Source organism: Thalassophryne amazonica, chromosome 23 (genome assembly GCF_902500255.1).
Source record: "Thalassophryne amazonica chromosome 23, fThaAma1.1, whole genome shotgun sequence".
In the NCBI taxonomy this organism is placed as follows: Eukaryota; Metazoa; Chordata; class Actinopteri; order Batrachoidiformes; family Batrachoididae; genus Thalassophryne; species Thalassophryne amazonica.
This window is the reverse complement of record NC_047125.1, coordinates 6,817,757-6,839,515: the sequence shown is the minus strand read 5'-3', so window position 1 is coordinate 6,839,515 and position 21,759 is coordinate 6,817,757. Positions and strand designations below refer to the sequence as shown.

General features: G+C 40.3%; 1 protein-coding gene across 7 annotated transcripts in view; it reads left to right on the top strand.

Annotated features, from left to right (window-relative positions):
- Nucleotides 1–21,759, top strand: part of ehbp1l1a (EH domain binding protein 1-like 1a) — a 99,421-nt gene that overhangs the window by 6,190 nt on the left and 71,472 nt on the right. The window lies entirely within an intron of this gene.

The following is a 21,759-nucleotide window of genomic DNA, read 5'->3' as shown; positions in this document are numbered from 1 at the left end:
AAGTGATTTACAAGACATTTAGCGGACATTAGCATGGTGACATCACAGGCTGGTAGCTAGCTGCAAACTCTGTTTTGTTTGTGTGGAAATGTAATGTCTTTGTCATACATTATGTAAAAGCATGCAAGAAATAAACACTTCTAAAACTGAAAATGCTGTTTTTGGAACCTAATAACACCTCTGAAGTGATTTACAAGACATTTAGCGGACATTAGCATGGTGACATCACAGGCTGGTAGCTAGCTGCAAACTCCATTTTGTTTGTGTGGAAATATAATATCTTTGTCATATATTATGTAAAAGCTATCGAGAAATAAACACTTATACAACTGAAAATGCTGTTTTTATAACCTGATAACACCACTGAAGTGATTTATAAGACATTTTGTGGATGTCGGCAGGCACGCTAACTTCAGCTAACTCAAAGCTAACAAGTGCTGTTGTCAAAAACTCATAAACATAAGTATTGTTTATGATTGAGTGATAGATAGAGGGGCTTTATTGAACATGTAAATAAGGCAATAAGATCTTCATAAATAACAATAAAAGTGTTTATATATATATACTCAACAAAAATATAAACGCAACACTTTTGGTTTTGCTCCCATTTTGTATGAGATGAACTCAAAGATCTAAAACTTTTTCCACAATCACAATATCACCATTTCCCTCAAATATTGTTCACAAACCAGTCTAAATCTGTGATAGTGAGCACTTCTCCTTTGCTGAGATAATCCATCCCACCTCACAGGTGTGCCATATCAAGATGCTGATTAGACACCATGATTAGTGCACAGGTGTGCTTTAGACTGTTGTGTTGTGTTGCATTTATATTTTTGTTGAATGTGTGTATATATATATACATCGTCCCACACTTCCCTATCCTTGGCCAAGCCCTGTAACTCTTCCCAGGGGATCCCAAGGCATTCCCAAGCCAGCTAGGAAATATAATCCCTCCAGTGTGTGGCCTTCCATGGGGCCTCCTCCCAGTTGGATGTGCCTGTAAGACCTCCCTAGGGAGACTACTAGGGGACATCCTCACCAGGTACCAGAACCACCTCAACTGGCTTCTTTTGATGTGAAGAAGCAGTGGCTCTACTCTGAGTCCCTCGCGGATAGTCGAGCTTCTCAACTTGTCCAGCAGCCTTGTCTTCTAGCTCAGCTCCTTCTTCACTACAGCGGTCCGGTACAGCATCTGTAAGATTTCAGATGCCACCGTACATACAACTAGGAATTGGATAACATCAAAGACTACAATTTTTACTCCAGAAGAATTTATTTCTTTAAAGTTAAAACATTCACCACAGATTAATTTCTCCATAATTAATGACAACAGTGATGTAATTATATATAGAATCATGATAGATGTATTGAATCATGGAGCTAGTGTATTGTTACACCCCTATATTTAGTATTTGCTAGTATTTTTAACTCTATACAATAAAAATGAAAAATTTAAATAGCAAAGGTCACTATAGACTAGTTAATTAAATGAACTGGTAGTTGAATTGGAGTTAATCTATTTAGGTGCCTAACTAGCTGTTTTGTTTTGTTTTTTTGTTTTTTTTGTTACATATACACAGCTCGGAATATCCTGGTACGGATGCTATACATTATTTGTCCAGTAGGTGTCAATAGTCTCAAATGAGCTGTTAAATCAGGTTCCAAGTAATGAAGCTTTTGGTGAAACATTTGGCTGGAAGGCTCGGTGAAGTATCGAGGCTTCGCTTCAGAAGGGTTCAACACTATGAGGCTTCATGTTGACGTAGCTAACGCCACTCTAGTAGTTTTGTCTTTGGTCAGCCTTCGTTGATTTGCAAAAAAAGTCTTTATTTTGTCTGACTTTACGACAGTATCTAAGGATATGATACTGGCTTGTGACCAATTCAGAGCTATTGAATGCAGGTTTAAGTGTGTGGTCAGATTTGATGGTTGATGTGAACCCTAACGTGAAGCTAATTAGCTTAGCTTCCCACGTGCACTTTGCCTCATCACTGTTGTTGTTCTTTTCTAAAGCGAAGCCACATGTTTGACCTTTCACTCTGCTGTGCAGAAGCATGACGTAGTCACATAGACAGGCCGTGGCACATTGTTCAGAACCCATGAGCAGAACTGAAGTTGTAATTGAACAGCTAAACACCATGTCGTGTACTGTCTGGAGCAAATGAAGCGTCTGTGATAATGACCACCGTATGATTAGCATTGAGAATAAAAATTATAGATGAGGTCTACAACAGCCAGTTGAAACCCGGATATCTTCTTACCTTTTTCAGTTCCTGGGGTCTTCAGCACTGAAAACCACTGTAAGGCCAAAATGGTGTAGCTCATATTCCCTCATAATACAAGTGGTAGTCCTCCTATTAACCTCTGGAAGTATCTGTTTGTTTGAAACAAAGTCATTCCAGTGGTATGCAAGGATCCTCTGAAGAGATCTAGTACTAAATCCATCCTTAGGTCAGTGGGTAACATCCAGGTCTCGCAACCACACAATAAGATAGCGCACTAGGACCTTAAATCAAATCAAATCAATTTTATTTATATAGCGCTAAATCACAACAAACAGTTGCCCCAAGGCGCTTTATATTGTAAGGCAAAAGCCATACAATAATTACAGAAAAACCCTAACGGTCAAAGCGACCTCCTGTGAGCAAGCACTTGGCGACAGTGGGAAGGAAAAACTCCATTTTAACAGGAAGAAACCTCCAGCAGAACCAGGCTCAGGGAGGGGCAGTCTTCTGCTGGGACTGGTTGGGGCTGAGGGGAGAGAATCAAGAAAAAGACATGCTATGGAAGACTGCAGAGGTCAATCACTAATGATTAAATGCAGAGTGGTGCATACAGAGCAAAAAGAGAAAGAAACACTCAGTGCATCATGGGAACCCCCCAGCAGTCTAAGTCTATAGCAGACTTGGATCTTAAAGACTTGGCATAGTTATACACTGCATATTTTTAAGGGGTATTGTCACCCTTGAATACTGATTTTAAGGTATTGTTCATGTGCAGACAACAATTTTAAAGTGTAAGTAGGACCTTAAAGACTTGGACCTTCATTCTCCTACAAAGGTAATGGCATGGTTATACACTCGGGAGATTTTTAAGGGGTGTTGTCACCCTTGAATACTGATTTTAGGATATTGTTCACGCACAGAACACATTTTTAAAGTGTAACTAGGACCATAAAGACTTGGACCTTCATTCTCCTACAAAGGTGTTGGCATAGTTATGCACTCGGGAGATTTTTAAGGGGTATTGCCACCCTTGAATACTGATTTTAAGGTATTGTTCATGTGCACACAACAATTTTAAAGTGTAACTAGGACCTTAAAGACTTGGACCTTCATTCTCCGACAAAGATATTGGCATAGTTATGCACTCGGGAGATTTTTAAGGGGTATTGTTACCCTTGAATACTAATTTTATGGTATTGTTCACACGCAGAACACAATTTTAAAGTGCACCTCTGAGGGCCTTGTGTGTAACTGATTTAATTCTGACCTCAGATGATGTCTCATCAGCGAGAGTTTGATGATGATCCACAACATTTCGTGGTATGGGAACTATTGTTGCCATTGAATGTTGAATTAATTGTGGTTTCTTTCCTGTCATACAGTGTAAACAGCTGATTATTGGTCTTTTGCTTTTCAGGCAAACAGTTATACAGACAAAAGAGGACTTTAAACTGGACTGGGTTCAAAATAAAGCTGCCATATTTCGAGAAGGAGTATAATTAATATTCACAACAGACGCTTGTAGCTTCCTGTTGAAGACAGACCACACTGGAGTACATTTGTGTACTTGAGGAAGTCATATTCTCTACAGTGCTTTCAAGAATTACTCACGCTGTTGAGTTTTTACTTTTTTCTTTATGACACACAAAAAACTGTCTTCTTCATAGAATAGAATCAGAATCGAAATTATTGTCAAGTAAGTTCACATATACAAGGAATTTGATCTGGTGTCATTGGTGTGTAAACAATAATAAATAGAAAAGGAAAAAAAATACTTCTGTAAGAATTATAAAGGAGTTGAGTAGACAAATAGGCAAAACTATGTTCACTGTCAAATAAATATAACATAGTGGAATGGGACTGTGCAAAGGCATGCAGATGTACAGAACCTTTCAATGCAGGGATGATCAATCTATACTTTGTAGGAGTGGGGGGGCAGGGTAAATGGGGCTATTTATTGACCGCTATCTTCCTTGCTCACCCCAAGGCGCTGTAGGTGTACAGGGTCCTGTAGGGATGGCAGACTGCAGTTGACCACTTTCTTGCTGCATGGATGAATAAGATAGTTTTTGAAGTTTGGTCCTACAGCTGTGTTTTTATGAGTAATAATTTTTTCCATCAAATTAACAAGATTTACTAAGTGCTGAAATCTAATTCTTATGAAATACCTTTAAATCTGTGGTATATTGCAAACTTGCTCACTCGCTCATCTTCAGCCGCTTATCTGGTATCAGGTCACAGCGTAATACAAACTTAAAGCAAATATTAGGCAAGCAAAGTATTTATTTTGGGGGAACCCCATGGAAAATACAGGGAGTTTATTTAAAATAACATAACTGTTTTTCAGGTATGGAAGCTCTTCACTCAGTCTGTACAGACAGATGTTGGCTGTTTCTAGCCCCCTGGCATAAATGCAGAAACTGAATGGTGACTGGCTAAACATTGAATTTATTTATTTTATTTATTTATTTTATTTGGTTCTGCTCCTTCTGCCCCAGCCTTGTTTTATTAATTGTTACTTTCATCGTGTTTTTATTCTATGTTCTATTTTTGCTTTGTTACCTTCTTTCTTTGTGCTCTTTGACCTTGGCCATGTTTCAGTTCCGATCTAGTTTTGTTCTATCAGTCTATGTTTTCATGGTTTATCATTTAGTTACTGTTTGCCTATTTTTTGCTGTTCTCATTTCTGTAATATGTAGTACTGTGATGTCAGGTTTTGTTATCAGTTTCTGTTTCTCTTATAGTTTTGTCTGTCTGTTCCACTTAGTTTTGTCATAGTGTGTTATTTCCCATGATTCTGTTTATCATGTTCTGGTTTGCTTTTCAGTCCTGTTCAAGTTTAGATTTGTCTTTAGTTGTCATGTCTGTAATCTCTTCACTGCTCACTTGCACCTGCGTGTCATTCTCTTTGTCTGCACTTCTCTCAGGTCTCTAAGTTGTCATGTCCAGTTTCATAGTTATCACAGTCTCTTTCTGATCACTGCACTCTCATGTCCTGCACCTGCACTTTGTCATCACTGTTGGCCACGCCCCATTCATCTGTCATTTACTTGCCCATTTGTCACTGCCTTTCTGCATCTCTTTTGCCTCTTAGTTGTCACCTGACCACGCCCCTTTCCAGGCCCTTCCTCCTCCACGTGCACCTCATTATCTTATTACCACTTTTTCTTATTTAAACTGCTTCAGTTCACTTCCTCCCTGCTCCTTTGTTGATTCATTCACTTACCAGCACTTTGTCTCAGTCCTGTTTTGCCAAGCCGTTTTTTTGACTCAGCTCTGACAACTCTGTTTGCTCGTGTACTGACCCTGCTTGTTTTTGACCACGTCCTCTGTCTTGTCCCTGCCTGGTACTTTTGCTGCACGGATTGCCTTCCTGTTACTGAACCCAGGCCTGAATTAAACCATCCTTTTACTCATACGTCCTGTTGTGAGCCTGCATTTGTGTCCAGCCTCTGTCTGTGCCTCGCCTCCGCTCAGTCCTGTCAATTCCAGAGGTCAAACGTTTCCTGTAGTTTTTCACCAGGTTTTCACACACTGCAACAGGGATTTTGGTCCACTCCTCCATACAGATCTTCTCTATATCTTTCAGGTTTGGAGTTTCAGCTCCCTCCAAAGATTTTCTATTGAGTTCAGGTCTGGAGACTGGCCAGGCCACTCCAGGACCTTGAAATGCTTCTTACGGAGCCCCTCCTTAGTTGCCCTGGCTGTGTGTTTGGGGTCACTGTCATGCTGGAAGACCCAGCCATGACCCATCTTCAATGCTCTTACTGAGGGAAGGAGGTTGTTTGCCAAAATCTCACAATACATGACCCCATCCATCCTCCCTTCAATACGGTGCAGTCGTCCTGTCCCCTTTGCAGAAGAGCACCCCCAGAGTATGATGTTTCCACCCCCATGCTTCACAGTTGGGATGGTTTTCTTGGGGTTGTTCTCATCCTCTAAACATGGTAAGTGGAGTTGATTCCAAAAAGCTCTATTCTGGTCACATCTGACCACATGACCTTCTCCCATACCTCCTCTGGATCATCCAGATAGTCACTGGTGAACTTCAAACGGGCCTGGACATGTGCTGGCTTGAGCAGGGGGACCTTACTGCCCTGCAGGATTATAAACCATGACAGCATCATCTGTTACTAATGTGATCTTTGTGACTGTGGTCCCAGCTCTCTTCAGGTCATTGACCAGGTCCTCCTGTGTAGTTCTGAGCTTTCTCAGAATCATCCTTACCCCACAAAGTGAGATCTTGCATGGAATCCCAGACCGAGGGAGATTGACAGTCATCTTGTGTTTCTTCCACTTTCTAATAAATAATCGTAACAGGTGTTGTCTTCTACCAAGCTGCTTGCCTGCTGTCCTGTAGTCCATCCCAGCCTTGTGCAGGTCTACAGTTTTGTCCCTGGTGTCCTTAGACAGCTCTTTGGTCTTGGCTATGGTGGACAGGTTGGAGTGTGATTGATTGTGTGAACAGGTGTCTTTTATACAGGTAACAAGTTAAAACAGGTGCAATTAATACAGGTAAAGAGTGCAGAATAAGAGGGCTTCTTAAAGAAAAATTAACAGGTCTGTGAGAACCACAATTCTTGCTGGTTGGCAGGTGTTCAAATACTTATTTGCAGCAGTAACATACAAATAAATTATTAAAAAAATCATACATTGTGATTTCCGGATTTTTTTTTTTTTAGATTATGTCTCTCACAGTGGACATGCACCTAAGATGAAAATTTCAGACCCTTCCATGATTTCTAAGTGGGAGAACTTGCAAAAGTGCAGGGTGTTCAAATACTTATTTTTCTCACTGTGTATATATATAGATGCCTATTTATAATTTTTTAATGGTAAAAGGGGTGGGTATTTATAAGCTTTAGCTTCTGCCTACACTCTTTCACACCCTTAAATAGTTTCCTGCGTATCCTCATGCTGAAATACCATAAACACCGTTAACAAGAACTTGGCCAGACAAGCAGTATTATTTGATATTGGAAGTATCTCTCACAAGCCTTTGTGCATGTAGTCCTTTCTTACAGTTTTTCTCCCACCAACATGTGAATGCAGCGTAAGGAATACAATTATAGTGTTGCAGAAGAAAATCCTTATAATGATTGTTTAAAAAAGAAAGGAAGAAGGGGACTACATCTTTAAAAATGTCAAATAGACTTGGACTAGACTTCACATTTATGAATATCTGTGGTCAATGGATATTAAATGTTAGAGAGACTTGTTTTTATTGTCATTTACACTGGGTAAAAAAGCATATTGATATCTGTCTCTGTATCTGTGTATACGCAGCTTACAATAAATAATAAAGGACACGTGATTTTGCATATATGAAGATGTTACAAGGATAAAGTTGCTACTAAAGGCTACAGTGTATTCTATGTCCTGCGTTCTATATTGCACAGTTCTTTTTATCGATTTGTATTTAGCTGTATGGCAGTTGGGTAAAAGCTGTCCCTGAATCTGCATGTTTTGCACCTCAGGCTCCGGTACGTCTACCTGAGGGCAGAGGGAAAACAGATTGTTAAAGGGATGTGAAGTGTTTCTGATTATCCTTCTTGCCCTGGACAAGCAGTGCTGTTCTGCCAGTTCACCAATGGTTGGCAGCCTGGCCCGAATATGCTTCTCTGCTGCCCTCATGAACATCCCCAGTGGCATCCTGTCTGCAAGGTTGCTACTTTCATGCCACAGGGAGATGCTACCGGTTAGTACACTCTCTATAGTTCCTCTATAGAAGGAGGTGAAGACAGTCGGGCTCAGGCAAGCACTCTTTAACCTGCAAAGAAAGTGCAAATGCTGGTTGGCCTTTTTAACCAGAGAGGATATGTGCAGTTTCCAGGTCAGGTTGTCAGGAATTTTCATTGCCGCACAATCTCCACAGCAGAGTCTTTGATGTATGGGGGGCATCTTCTCCTTAAGGTGATGCTGTTCAGCCTGCTGTTGTTACTTGTAAGATTAAAATAAAAGACTAAAAGACTGGAATGTGATTTCTTGAGTGGTGGTAGAAGAGCCGGAGATAAATTTTGACTGGAGTTGTGCACAAACTGCTGCAGTTGAAGCCCTCTGAGTGTGTGTTCTGCAGTCATAAACCCGATTTCCTGTGAGGCGACACCAGTTTGTGGTCTACCGTCGTTGCAAAATTAGTGTTTTTAGTATTGAAGAAAAACCGCCGCAGTCAACAGCTGTGACAAAGCTTAAGTGTCACAACATCCAGCTGCCCTTAATGTTACAGTTTGGTTCCTTAACTTAATGTGTTAATGAGTTATGGGGTAAAAACAGCAAGAATGGTGACAACTTCAATTTGTACAGGGGTCAAAAGTTAAAGTTGCTTCAATTCTGGTCAAGGGTGGTGCAAATTATTGGTTGAGTTAATAGGATTAATCAATGGAATAGTTTTGACTGTGCTGAGAGCTTGGTTTGCAGGGTAAAGGTCAAACAAGGTCAGCGTCCATTGGATTCTATGACATGTGACATATGTTACCCCGTAACATGATAACTAAGCATGATAGATGGTGCAGACTATTCCTTTTTTAAAGAGTGATGCAATATTTTGCATCACTTTTTACCAAAATTTGGAGCAACTTTACCTTTTGACCCCTGTACAAACTGAAGTTGACCTTTGTCACCATTCTTGCTGTTTTTACCCCATAACTCCAGAACATTCAGTCACAGATAATCCAAACTATACCCTTTTGGAATCTTTGTAATCAGACAAATAATGTGGTGTAGTTTTCAATATGATTGGAGCATCTTTTAATTTTGACCCCGTGTAACTGTTCAAGTGACTCATACCTGGCGGCCTATTGAAAATTTAAGTGGCCAATCGTTTTTTTTTAAACAGCAATGTCTAAGGAGTACTTGCACAGAATTTAGTGCTTGTATCACCATTTGCAGGATTCCTTTGTAAATATTCTGTTATCTGCTGCACTTCAGCCTGCACAGAGAAAAAAGCAACACTCCCTCTGTGTGTGTTGTCATCATAGACTTTATACATGGTGTGGTGGTGGTATTTAGGTCTTGAAATGCTGGAACATTCAAGGAGTCATTTTGTATTAACAACAGAATTCTTGGACAGCTTAGAATGCCATAATTGAAGTTTGATGCTGGGTTTCCAGAGTAACAACTTGGCTTTAGTCCTACGCCAAATGAACTTGTCTTAACTTGGCCTCCACTTGGGTAGCTCGGGATAATAAGCCTTGCAAAACTTGGCATCCAGTTTTCATAGGCCTGTAAAGCATATTGTTTAGTCACAGACCCCTGAGCAAAGAAGCACACGTTGAGAATGCTAAATTGATTTATTAAAGCTATCAGAACTAAACAGATCACTGGGCACAAGATCAACAGTCTGCACGGCAATGTCATCAGGGTGGAAATGGCAAACAGGGCTACCCTCGATCAACAGCTAAGGTCTTGGCAGCAGCGAGACAGTCCAAAGAGCGGCAGTGTCCTTGAGGGAGTTAGAAGTTAAGTAGGAATACAACCAGAGACCAGAAAATGAACATAACAGATGTGAAAAACTATGCACTTTGGCAATGCCAAGTTTGCCCAAGTGTACGCTGAGTTGTCTAGAGTTATGCCATGTTGCACTGAGCTCACCTCGAGCAGCCCCGACTTGTTTTGAGCAGTATACCAGGCTTCCCCCAAGGTGTATGCGACTTCTGCTGAGTCAGTACCCATGAAAGCTGTGCTCCAAACTTGACCACGTGTGAAAGCTGGTCACCCCAATTGGGGAAAACGGCAAAGGGCACCAAGTTTTATCTTGAGGGGATACAGCTGAAGACGTTACCCAACTCAAGAACTTCCCACTAGTCCTAGGATCTACAAGTCCTAGGGCCCACTAGTCCTGACCAGTGGGTCCTCGGACTAGTGGACCCTCCTTATTTGATGTGAGACTAACTTTAGCTAGTGTTAGCATTTTAGTTTGATCAAATCAAATCAATTTTATTTATATAGTGCCAAATCACAACAAACAGTTGCACCAAGGCGCTTTATATTGTAAGGCAAGGCCATACAATAATTACGGAAAAACCCCAGCGGTCAAAACGACCCCCTGTGAGCAAGCACTTGGCAACAGTGGGAAGGAAAAACTCCCTTTTAACAGGAAGAAACCTCCAGCAGAACCAGGCTCAGGGAGGGGCAGTCTTCTGCTGGGACTGGTTGGGGCTGAGGGAGAGAACCAGGAAAAAGACATGCTGTGGAGGGGAGCAGAGATCGATCACTAATGATTAAATGCAGAGTGGTGCATACAGAGCGAAAAGAGAAAGAAACACTCAGTGCATACACTGAGTGTTGAGTCATATGGTTTGATGAAACTAAAATGGAAGACCCACCAACAGCAATACACACAGGACCTGAAATAGCATTTCATTAGGTACAGCATGTGAAATATTTATCTGAAAATGTGATGAAAATCCCCCCCCCCCCCCATGCTGTGAAAAAATCCTTTTGAGAACCCTGCTAGGTTCCACTAGTCCTAGGGTACACTAGTCCTGGGGTCCACTAGTCCTTGTCCTAGGGTACACTAGTCCTAGGGTCCACTAGTCCTTGTCCTAGGGTCCACTAGTCCTGGTTAGGGTTAGGGGTTAGGGTGAACTTTAATATCAAGTTTGGGGTTGTAATATAAACCATCAAATAATTTAAAGAGGTTCAGACCAGTGGACCCTAGTACCAGTTTACCCTAGGACTAGTGGACTGTCCCCCTTCCCCACTGTCAGGACACACAGGAATCTGATCCCTGTCTGGATCGACTTGGTGATGTTAAAACCTGGTGCCTGTAATCTATGGAATTGTGACTTGGACACACATATAAAGATTCTGTGGCAGAGAGCAATGCATGTGTTGACCAGTAAACTCAAACCTTGGGGCAAGTTAGATGATCTAAAAAGAATGTGTAAAATGTGGATGGACTACATCTACTGTCTGTGCAAAGCTCTTAGCAGAACGCTGAAGCGCTTGGCTCCACGGTTACAAAAAGAAGCCGTAGTTTAGCCAGATGTCTTGTGATCACGCTGTCCTTTACACCGTTACGTCTTCCCTCATATGGTAAACCCAAAACACGCCCCACAGATTGTTTACAGCTGCTGGGTCTGACGTGGGTGTGCTCTGTTCTTGTTAGTGCTGATACATGTTCAGGCCTTTCTGCAGATTAGTTGTTCTGCAGAAAGCCTTTTGCACCATCACAGGGCTAAACGTTCCTCTGATAAATGGTTGAGCAGACGTGGGCTTGATGTGAAGGACTCTGTGAAGTGGAGTAGACGTCTTCTGTTTATGCGAGTGTCACTCCTGGTGCTATTTCAGACTCACAATGTCTCTCAGACAATCTGGCCGGACTCTGGCCCTCTGCCAACTGTTAAAAAGCAACTTTATTCCAGGATTATTCCACAGGGTGCCGTTCTACGATCGCCCATCACCCAAAAAAGTGCAAAAATGGGAGGAAACGGCTTAATCTGTCTTACCTCCTAACAGGCTGGCTTATAAAGGGCGGATCTGGCAACCTGTCAGAAAACGAAAGAAAGGTGCTTGAACTGCTCTCAAAAAAAACAAAAAAAACGCAAGAAACTCTCCACTGGCTTCAAATTTTTACCCCTATGGAGCACGATGAAAGACCTATGAATACCCCATTTAAAGAAGTTCGAACATGATTAATTTATTCACCTTATAACGCGCCAAATCACAACAAAAGTTGCCTCAAGGCACCTCACACAGAACAGTTCAAAATAAAATATAAAATAAGTGAGTAAATAAAAAAAAATTCAAATACATAGTTCTAAACGCAAATAAAAGAACAAAACAGATAAAAAGAGAATAAAAATATGTTTTAAGTCTTGACTTAAAAATGTCCACAGACTCTGACTGCCTCATGGTCGCAGGGAGACTATTCCACAGAGCTGGTGCATGATATGAAAAAGCTCTTTGACCTGCTGACTTCTTCTTCACCCTGGTAACACACAATAATCACATATCCTGCGACCGCAAAATCCGGGCCGGCACGTAAGGTTTCACCAAATCGGCCAGATAAGAAGGCACCAGTCCATGAACAACTTTATAAGTCAATAACAAAACCTTAAAATCTGCTCTTACAGAGACAGGAAGCCAGTGTAAAGATGCTAGAGTGGGTGTAATATGTTTTGTGTCAAAACATCTGGCAGCAGCATTCTGAACCAGCTGATTGAACCGGAAGTTACCATGTACTATCAACGATTTAGAGAATCTGGGTGGAATTTTTGAACAGAATTGGTTATTAAGAGGATTAAAGTATGACAAATATTTTGTAGTGTTTGTTCTACAGGATGTGCAGAAAAAACAACAAAAAGGGACTGTATTTTAGGTTATTAATAAGTTACTACTCGAGGCCATCAAATATGGCCATTGGGCTATTGCAAAAGCTGTCCGTCCATCCGTCTGTCTGTCTGTGCTCAGCATAAGTCCAGTCCTGTTACTGCCATGGTCTTCAAATCCACAGGGAACATTCTTGGAACACAGACCTTGGACAAGTTCAAAGATGGCTAACCTGGACCTATTGTAAGAGGTATTTTAAGAGATTAAAAAGTCACATTCTGCTCCTATTTTTATGTTACGACCTTGCATACGTTAGCGTGATGATCTCACAGACATTAGCATGGTGACGTCACTTCCTGGTGTCGCTAGCTGCTAACTTCACTTTGTTTATGCCTAGAAATAACACTTTTGTTATATATTATGTACAATCTAGAGAGAAATAAACTTTTAAAAGTGAAAAGCTGTTTTTGGAACCTGATAACACCTCTGGAGTGATTTATAAGACATTTAGTGGATGTTAGAGTGATGACGTCATTTCCTGGTGTCGCTAGCTACAAATTTCGCTTCATTTTTGGCTAGAAATAACACCTTTCTCATATATTATGGAAAAGCTAGCGAGAAATAAACACTTCTAAAACTGAAAACACAAATTTTGTAACCTCATAACACCTCTGGAAGGATTTACAAAACATTGAGTGGAAGTTAGCGTGGTTACCTCACAGGCTGGGAGGTAGCTGCAAACTCCATATTGTTTGTGTGTAAATATAACCTCTTTGTCATATATTATGTAAAAGCTAGTGAGAAATAAACACTTGTAAAACTGAAAATGCTATTTTTGTAACCTGACACATCTGGAAGGATTTGCAAAACATTTAGCGGACGTTAGTGTGATGACGTCGCTTAATTTTTGGCTAGAAATATCACCTTTCTCATATATTATGTAAAAATTAGAGAGAAATAAACACTTCTAAAAGTGAAAACGCTGTTTTTGGAACCTAATAACACCTCTGGAGTGACATATAAGACATTTAGCGACTGTTAGCGTGCACGCTAACTTCCTATGGAGTTAAATTTGTCTTATTAGTACCTGCAAAAGCACAGAGGGTGATCAACAAATATTCCTTGACTTGCACAACGTCCGCTCTTGTCAAAAGCTCATGTAAACGCACATGCAAGACCTCCTGCAAGACACCATTGTTAATGTAAATATTGTTTTTGATTGATAGAGGGGCTTTATTGAACATGTACAAATTGTACATAAGACAATAGGATCTTAATAATTAATTAAGCAACTGCAAATTAAAAGAACGCAGTGCTCATAGGGCTGAGGGTATTTTGGCATTGCGTTATATTTTATGTATTCTTTGAAAACACAACAAACTTGAATATGTTACTGCATGCGTCCATATTGTTCAAGGTTCATCACGTGAACACAGTTTTCAGAAGTTGCCCACTTGGGATTTCTAAGTCGGCTTGAACGCAGCAGGAGTATGAAGCCATCAGCGCACCTGGAAGTCTCGACTTTGACGCCAAATGACAGGAGACAGAGTGCAATTTTGTCATATTTAACAACACTAAATGCCTTTTTTGTTGTCCAGAAACATGATAACTATTGGTTATGAGTAGCAGATGATCTCCAGTTTCTGGGGCATTCATGGTTAAGAAAGCTGACGGTCTTCGTGACATAGTTGTTTTGCTACCATACAGATCTTAGAAGCTGTGTTGTTAATTTCTAATAGTGAATCCTTGAGTGAAAAGTGGTTTGTGAAGCCTTGAACACAGCGTGTTTGCAGCGGTCATGGAACACATAAACATCCAGGCAGAGCTCTTTAGGAGTGTCCTCAGGAGGACAGTGCTGTGAGCGAGCAACTCCACAGTCAGTCACAAGATTCTCATTTTCTTCTGGCTAAAGCTTGTTTTCAGAGCAGACAGTTGGGCCTGTGTGCTTTTTTCCCCATTTCAGACCTCATGCTTGAATTTGATTAAATTAGATTAAACTGGAATTTGTATGGTTACAAAATAATGAAAGCAAAGTCAAAGAAAACAGAATACAAACTTGATATAGGCTTTTGGATTTTTATGAAATTCAGTGCTGGTTTCAGGCCTGAGCTTACATTTTAGAAAATACATTTTGAAATATCTTGGTTTCATCTTCATCTCTTTTGGCTGATTCCTGTGGTTATTGCTGTGCATTCAGTCACTCCTACTTCCTAAATGTCCTCTTTTGTTATGTCCAAGTACCCATTCTTAGGTCTTTCCCTCTTCCTATTTGATGATATCTTCTTCCTGGGTATCCTTTACCCAGGAAGAAGATATCAACAAATGGGAATATCTTCTTCCTGGGTAAAGGATACCCAGGAAGAAGATATTCCCATTTGTTTTACCCAGGAAGAAGATATCAACAAATGGGAACATTGTCTTCCTTGGTAAATAATACCCAGGGAAACAATGTTCCCATTTATTCATGTTGTCTTCCTCGGTAAAACAAATGGGAATATCGTCTTCCTGGGTAAAGGATACTGACTTTTGATTTGTGCCAGTTTCAGTCTTTGAGGTCCTGGTTGCAGCAGATAGATGGTAAATGTCCTTATTTCACAGCTTTACTTTCTTTGTCAGTCCAACCTCAGCCCTCCACCTCCAACTGTACCTCCTGCTTTATTTATTTGTTTTAACCGTACCATCATCCTGACATCCTTCTACAGACCCTTCATCCCACCTTGGAGTGAAGTTGTGCTTTCTGCAGAGGTGTCAAGTAACGAAGTACAAATACTTCGTTACTGTACTTAAGTACACTTTTTAGGTATCTATACTTTACTCCATTACTTATTTTTCTGCCTACTTCTGACTTCTACTTATTACATTTTCACACAAGTATCTGTACTTTCTATTCCTTACATTTTTAAAACAAACAGCCTCATTACTCTTGGCTTCAGCGCCGGTGGATGTGCGCTGAGGCGTCAGCGCACATCCACCGGCGCGGCTTTACCGAGGTGCCAGCGCGGAGTTATCTGACCATGGGTCCGAAGAAGGCACTGACGGCGGAGGAGGGAGATGATATCAAGAAGTCCCTGGACTTTTTGTCTGAGGACATCTCTGTTGTTAAAATGCAGCAGAAATCCATTATGGAGCTGGTGGAAGAAGTGAAGGCTCTCCGGATCCAGAATGCCGAGAAAGACCGGCGTCTGGTGTACCTGGAGAACCGTGTTGCAGAGTTGGAACAGTACACAAGGATGAACGACGTTATTATTACAGGAATTCATATTAAACCTCGATCCTACGCACGGGCGGTGTCAGATGACAGCGGAGGGGAGGCCAGTGAGCAGGAGGCCAGCTCAGTGGAACAACAGGTGGCTGACTTCCTGCAATCTAAAGGTATTCAAATGGACTGTAATAACATTGAAGCGTGCCACCCCCTGCCCAGGAGAGAGGATGGAGACAAGCGAGCAGTTATAATGAGGTTTGTCAACAGAAAACACAAAATGGCATTGTTAAAACAGGGACGGAAACTCAAAGGAACAAACGTATTCATCAATGAACATCTGACCAAAAGAAACGCAGACATCGCCAGGAAAGCTCGTTTCTTAAAAAAGCAGGGAAAAATTCAACAGACATGGACATCCAACTGCAAAACATTCATCAAACTGAACGGAACACCAGAACAAGCGAAGGTTATGGTAATCAGGAACAGCAAGGAACTGGACAAATACAACCAATAAGGTATGAGGACACAAACACATCACAACACCATGACACAGACCAGAGGAACCTATTCATCTACTACATCATCTACATCTGGAGACAAGAAGGATATAACTCAAAGGATTGCTGATCATGGAAAACTAGAACTGAGAACATTTAAATACACAGACCACAATGTACTGGACTTGGAGCACGATATAGACCCGGACAATAATTTCTTCTCAAATATTAATGACAGTTGTTGCTATTATACAGATGAACAGTTTAATCGGATCATTAAAACGGATAACAAATTATCAATAATCCATTTCAACAGCAGAAGTCTGTATGTAAACTTTAACAACATTAAAGAATATTTAAGTCAATTTAAAAAAAAATTTAACATAATTGCTATATCAGAAACATGGATCAATGAAGATAAAGGAATGGATTTTGAACCAATCGAAGCAGTGGTTCACAGATTGAAGCAATGCTTCAACCTATTGTTTTGTTTATTCTTTCTTTCTTTTGCTTAATTTTCCCCCGCTAAAGAGCATACTTCTGTGAGTATTATTTACTTTTTCTATGTTAAACGGACCTGTTATGGTCTTCTGAAACAGTTGATAGATGTATTTTATAACTTAAAACGGGAGCGACGCTAACGCGTTAGCATGTCTATGGCATTTTCAATGTTAAAAGTTAGCATGAAGCAGTTCCAGCTGTCTTCACGTTCGGGTGCATTTGTTTTCAAATTGTAATATTTCTTAAATTTATTTTTGTTTATATATTAATAATCTAATGATAATTATTATATACAATTTCAGAGAAAGAGACAAAAAGAACCTGAATAGAAACACAACAGAAAATAAAATATAAAAGCAACTAACAATGAACATACATACATACAGAAATAAATAAGTGAACACCTAGTGACTCTCACACCTCCATTTCATCCCTGTTTTATTTAAGTTTAATGACAGTTTGTTTCGGTCAAACCATATTGTCAATGTGTTAATTTCTTCAGTGATTTACTCCAGAACTTTCTACCAAACTAGAAAACTGCTGCATCCTAGTAAGAGCAGAATACTACTGGAATGAATTTGAATAAGGAAAGTTGTGTTTTTTTTTCTCACTAAATGGATGCTGCACTCACTGCAGTTTATTGTCTGGAATAGTCCCAGATTGCATTTCAGAGCTTCTAGAATTGAAACATTTTCGTGCAGGTGGTGTTGGGGGGTAATTTTGGGTTTTGGGTCTTGGGCCACATGTAGAACGAATCAGTTTTTAAATTAAGCTTTCAATTCATATAGTGGCATCTACCTTTTTTTTTTTAAGGTTACTTTATACTTTTATACTTTAAGTAGGTTTTGGAGCACATACTTTTTCACTTTTACTTGAGTAAAGAGGTCAAGTTGATACTTCAATTTTTACCAGAGTGTTTTTAAACTGCAGTATCTGTACTTCTACTTAAGTAACAAATGTGTGTACTTTTGACACCACTGGCTTTCTGTTGGTTCATTGTTCATCAATACTTGAACTCCCCCACTTCTAGGATATACGCCTTGTCATCTTGTTTCTGTTTGCCTCGCCCTCCTGATTTTCATTCTGATCCTCTCTGTCTCTCTATTTTTCATTTTCCCATTGCTTTTTCTGGTCTTCCACACTGATGTTTGTGATTCTTGTCCGGTTTTGTCCTTTGGTGGAGCCTGTTGACCAGAGTGTTTTTTTTTTTCTTGCCTTCGCTTTACCTCTAGAGCCTCATAAAACTACTTCTAAGCCTCCAATTTGGCCTCATCAACATTCTTTTTTGTATTATGACACGCTTCTTGTTCTCTTTCTGACTGTTGTCCCCTCAGGTCCTGTCCTTGGGGTATTTCCAAGCTGGGCCACCTCACTGCTAAAATGGCAGTTTTGCATTGAATGCTATACATTGTGTTTCCTCCATGAACATTGTAAATTATTGCCACTAATACTGTACTGTCTTTGCTTAACAAGCAGTAGATGAGTACTCAAAAGTGCGTAGTCCAGCATTTCTGAGACTACACATGAATGGCAGAATTGTCCTCTACTATAAGATTGGCTTCACTCTGCTTGCATCAAATCAAAAAGCTGTATTGACGTGGAATTTTTCCAGTTATTAAGAGGTGAAAGCTCACAACTCTGTTCCCTATTACTCTGTGACTGCGTACAGTGAATGCAAATGTGTAAAGCTAGTTACTGTTCTTTTTTTTACATTTGTCCCCACTTTAAAGTAATTTTAAGATGAAACCAGATGTGTTTGCAAAAGATAGGATAAAACTGTCATTCTTTTATGTGAACTGCAGAGGAAAAAGGGACTGGAGAGTGTGTTCCCTTTATAGAGGAGTTAGGGGTCCATCCTCCCAGGAAAGCTGCTTGCCAGAGGTTCAGTACACAGTTTGACAGTCAGCCAGGCGGCGGTAACAGGCAGCTGTGAGACAGGGACGTAGTACAAAAACAAGCAAGTTTCAAAAGCTAAGTGGGGTCATACACAGCAAGGCAAAAGAACAATGACTAAACAGTGGCGAGAAACAAGGGCTGGAATGAGGCGAAAAAGCACAACTGAACTCGCAAAGACTAGAGAAACACAAAGGGCTTAAATAATACAGGTGGTTGATTTAGGGAAATGAGACACAGGTGTGAGAGCAATCAGGAAGGAGGTGTGGCAAACAGAAGGGATCCAGACCAAACCCCAAACACAAGACAAAAGCTTGCAGTCAGATAAACACAAGGCAGACGGAACCTAAATAAAAATAAACCCAAACACATACAAAGAAAATGCAAAAACCACAACAAAATAATCCTCCCACGTGAAAGGAAACCAAGACACAACCCAAGAAAACAAGGTAAAACTGAAAGAGATCAACAAGAAAATTAAAGCTGGACCAGAAAACTACAACGTAACTCAACACGTGGCTAAAGCATAACAAACAGATAATTCAACCAGTGACTAAAGTATAATTAACAGGAAATCAAGACCAGGGCAAAACAGTAGTCAAATAGCAGGAAAGCAGACACAGACAGGGAAACAACATAAGCCAGATAAGGGGCAGAACATGACAGTAAATCTGAGACTATGAGTTCTGCTCAGAAAAGGATGGATTGTCCGCTCGGGGTCAGGGGAGAGTATATTGTACCACAGTAGAGGAATCAAGTATCTTAGGAACTTGTTGACACGTGGGGTTAAAATGGAAAAATTAGGGCTGCGTCTTATGTCCTGCAGACGCTGTGCTGGACCAGTGGACCATTGCGGTGAAGAAAGGGCTCATTCAGAACTAGAGCCCAACCGATATGGATTTTTTGAGGCCGATGCCAATAACGATATTTGGATGAAAAAAATACAGATAATCGATAAATCGGCTGATTTGCCCATAGCCGATAAATCAGCTGATATTATTATTTTATTAAATGAATAAAATGTTCTTTTTTGGACCCTTAACAAAAAAGGTATGAGCTAAAAGCTGAAGCTTTGTCCTCATATTGATTAGCTTTATAACAGAGAAAAATTTTTAAGTTCAAAAAATGTAAAAATGCAGTTGGAGCAGTTAGGGGCTATTCAAACGGGCCAACTAGTAAGATATCACTCCTGAAAATGATCTTTGCCATATCACGTGAGGTAAAACTGAGGTAAATCTGCTTGGATTTTGAAAAACCATGTGACGGAGAACCAATTGCAAATTGGACACTCACATTGCACTCGTGATCAGACATCTTCTATGAGTACCAAGATGGCCGACGTTGGAATGAAAGTCCGCGGAGTTAACTTTTCAGCAAAAAAAGTATGTTTCTATCTCATATCATTAAAAAGTTATTTACAATTTAGGAAAGCTTGGTGACGGCGTCGGCCCCAGAGGGCTAATGGCGAACGGCAGTAATTCCCAGAACCCTTCTGGACGATCAGTAAATCTGAATGTTTCAACCTTTTAGCAGTAAATGAAAGTTTTTCATGCTAGAAATAAGGTCTACACAACGTGGGCTTAATAAAAAGTGTGACCGACGCAATGAAGCACATTTGACACATTACTACATAAACTGAGTTAATCAAACTGAGTTGAACTGAAACGGGAGAAATGTGGGGTGAATGTAATTGCAACGTTATTACAAACAACATCCCTATAAACTTACTTGTATGATTTTGTCAGCCGGTCAGTGCAGTGTGACAACGAACTACAGGGGCCGGTGATGAACACATTTAAGCAGGGGTGTAAGCAGCTCTCAGTTGAATGGAGTCAGAGCTCCACCTACTGGGCAAACAGTGCAAGGATGTTTTACATTGCCGACACAAACATTATTTCAGTAACTGTTCTGTTTATGAGAAATTATCGGCGTTCTATCGGCAGAATTTCGGCCGATAGTGAGTACTTTGAAAAGAGCTTATATCGGCCGATAATATCGGCCAGCTGATATATCGGTCAGGGTCTAGTAAGAACCCTAAGCTTTAGATTTACTACTAGATTTATGTTGCTCCTATCGTCACCTATGGAGCTTTGGGTATTGACCCAAGAACAACATCTCAAATGCAGGAAACGAGGATCCTCTATTGGGAATCTCCCTGTGTGTGTTTCTCCAGGTGAGACTGGAGTTGTGTCAGGAAGGGTATCTGGCATAAAACTTCCCAATGTAATGTCCCCCAACACGAAGGAACACTGTGAACACTGCATGAGTCTGTAAATTGCAAGTTTATTACTTTAGAAGTATTATTACAATAGCAATGCATTAAGCCATGGACAAGTTCTCAGTAACTTGATTAGTTCTCATCCGCCCTCCAGTATTATTACAATTACAATAGCATTAAGCCAGGGATCAGTTCTCATCCGTGATGTGTGACCCATGACTAAGGTTCAAAGATTTTGTTGTTATTTTCACTGTGCAATTGTATACACTAGAAAACGAAATTTCTTTTCTCAATCAGTGACTTCAGTGCAATAAAACTTCAATAGAATAATTTATCTTACATAAATAAATAAACACATAAAATAATACAGTCATAGAAACAGGTAAAATACACTCCAATCTCTCAGGTACTAAGCCAGGTGACATCATCCAGTGTTATTACAGTTACAATAGCATTAAGCCATGGATAAGTTCTCAGTATAAAATGAACTAGAAGGGTCAACGTTAAACAAAAACTGAAGATGTCTCCACCGCCCACCCTTTAAAGCAGCAACATCAGTCCCGGATCCAGACCGGTTTGGACCGATGTAGTTGCATCGGTCAGATTTTTTTTTTACGCATTGTTCGTCATCGGTAAAAAAAAAACATCAAATAATCCTGAATAGTGCCGAACGTCTCTCCGTGGTGAACACAGCTTTTGATTTGTTCCCACAATGGTGGGTGGATCACAAAGGTGGATCAAAACAAACATAGTGTCAGTCCTGTTGAGTTGATGATCATGGCATCCAGGAAAAAAGTTGTTGTGCAAGGAAAATTGGGCACTTATTTCATGTCTCCCCCGCACCTTACAGAGGGGGAGACATAAGTTCTCAGTATAAAATGAATCACTTCTCATCTGACCCATGACTAATTGTGGCATCATCACTCATGGCACTGCCATCCATGGCAT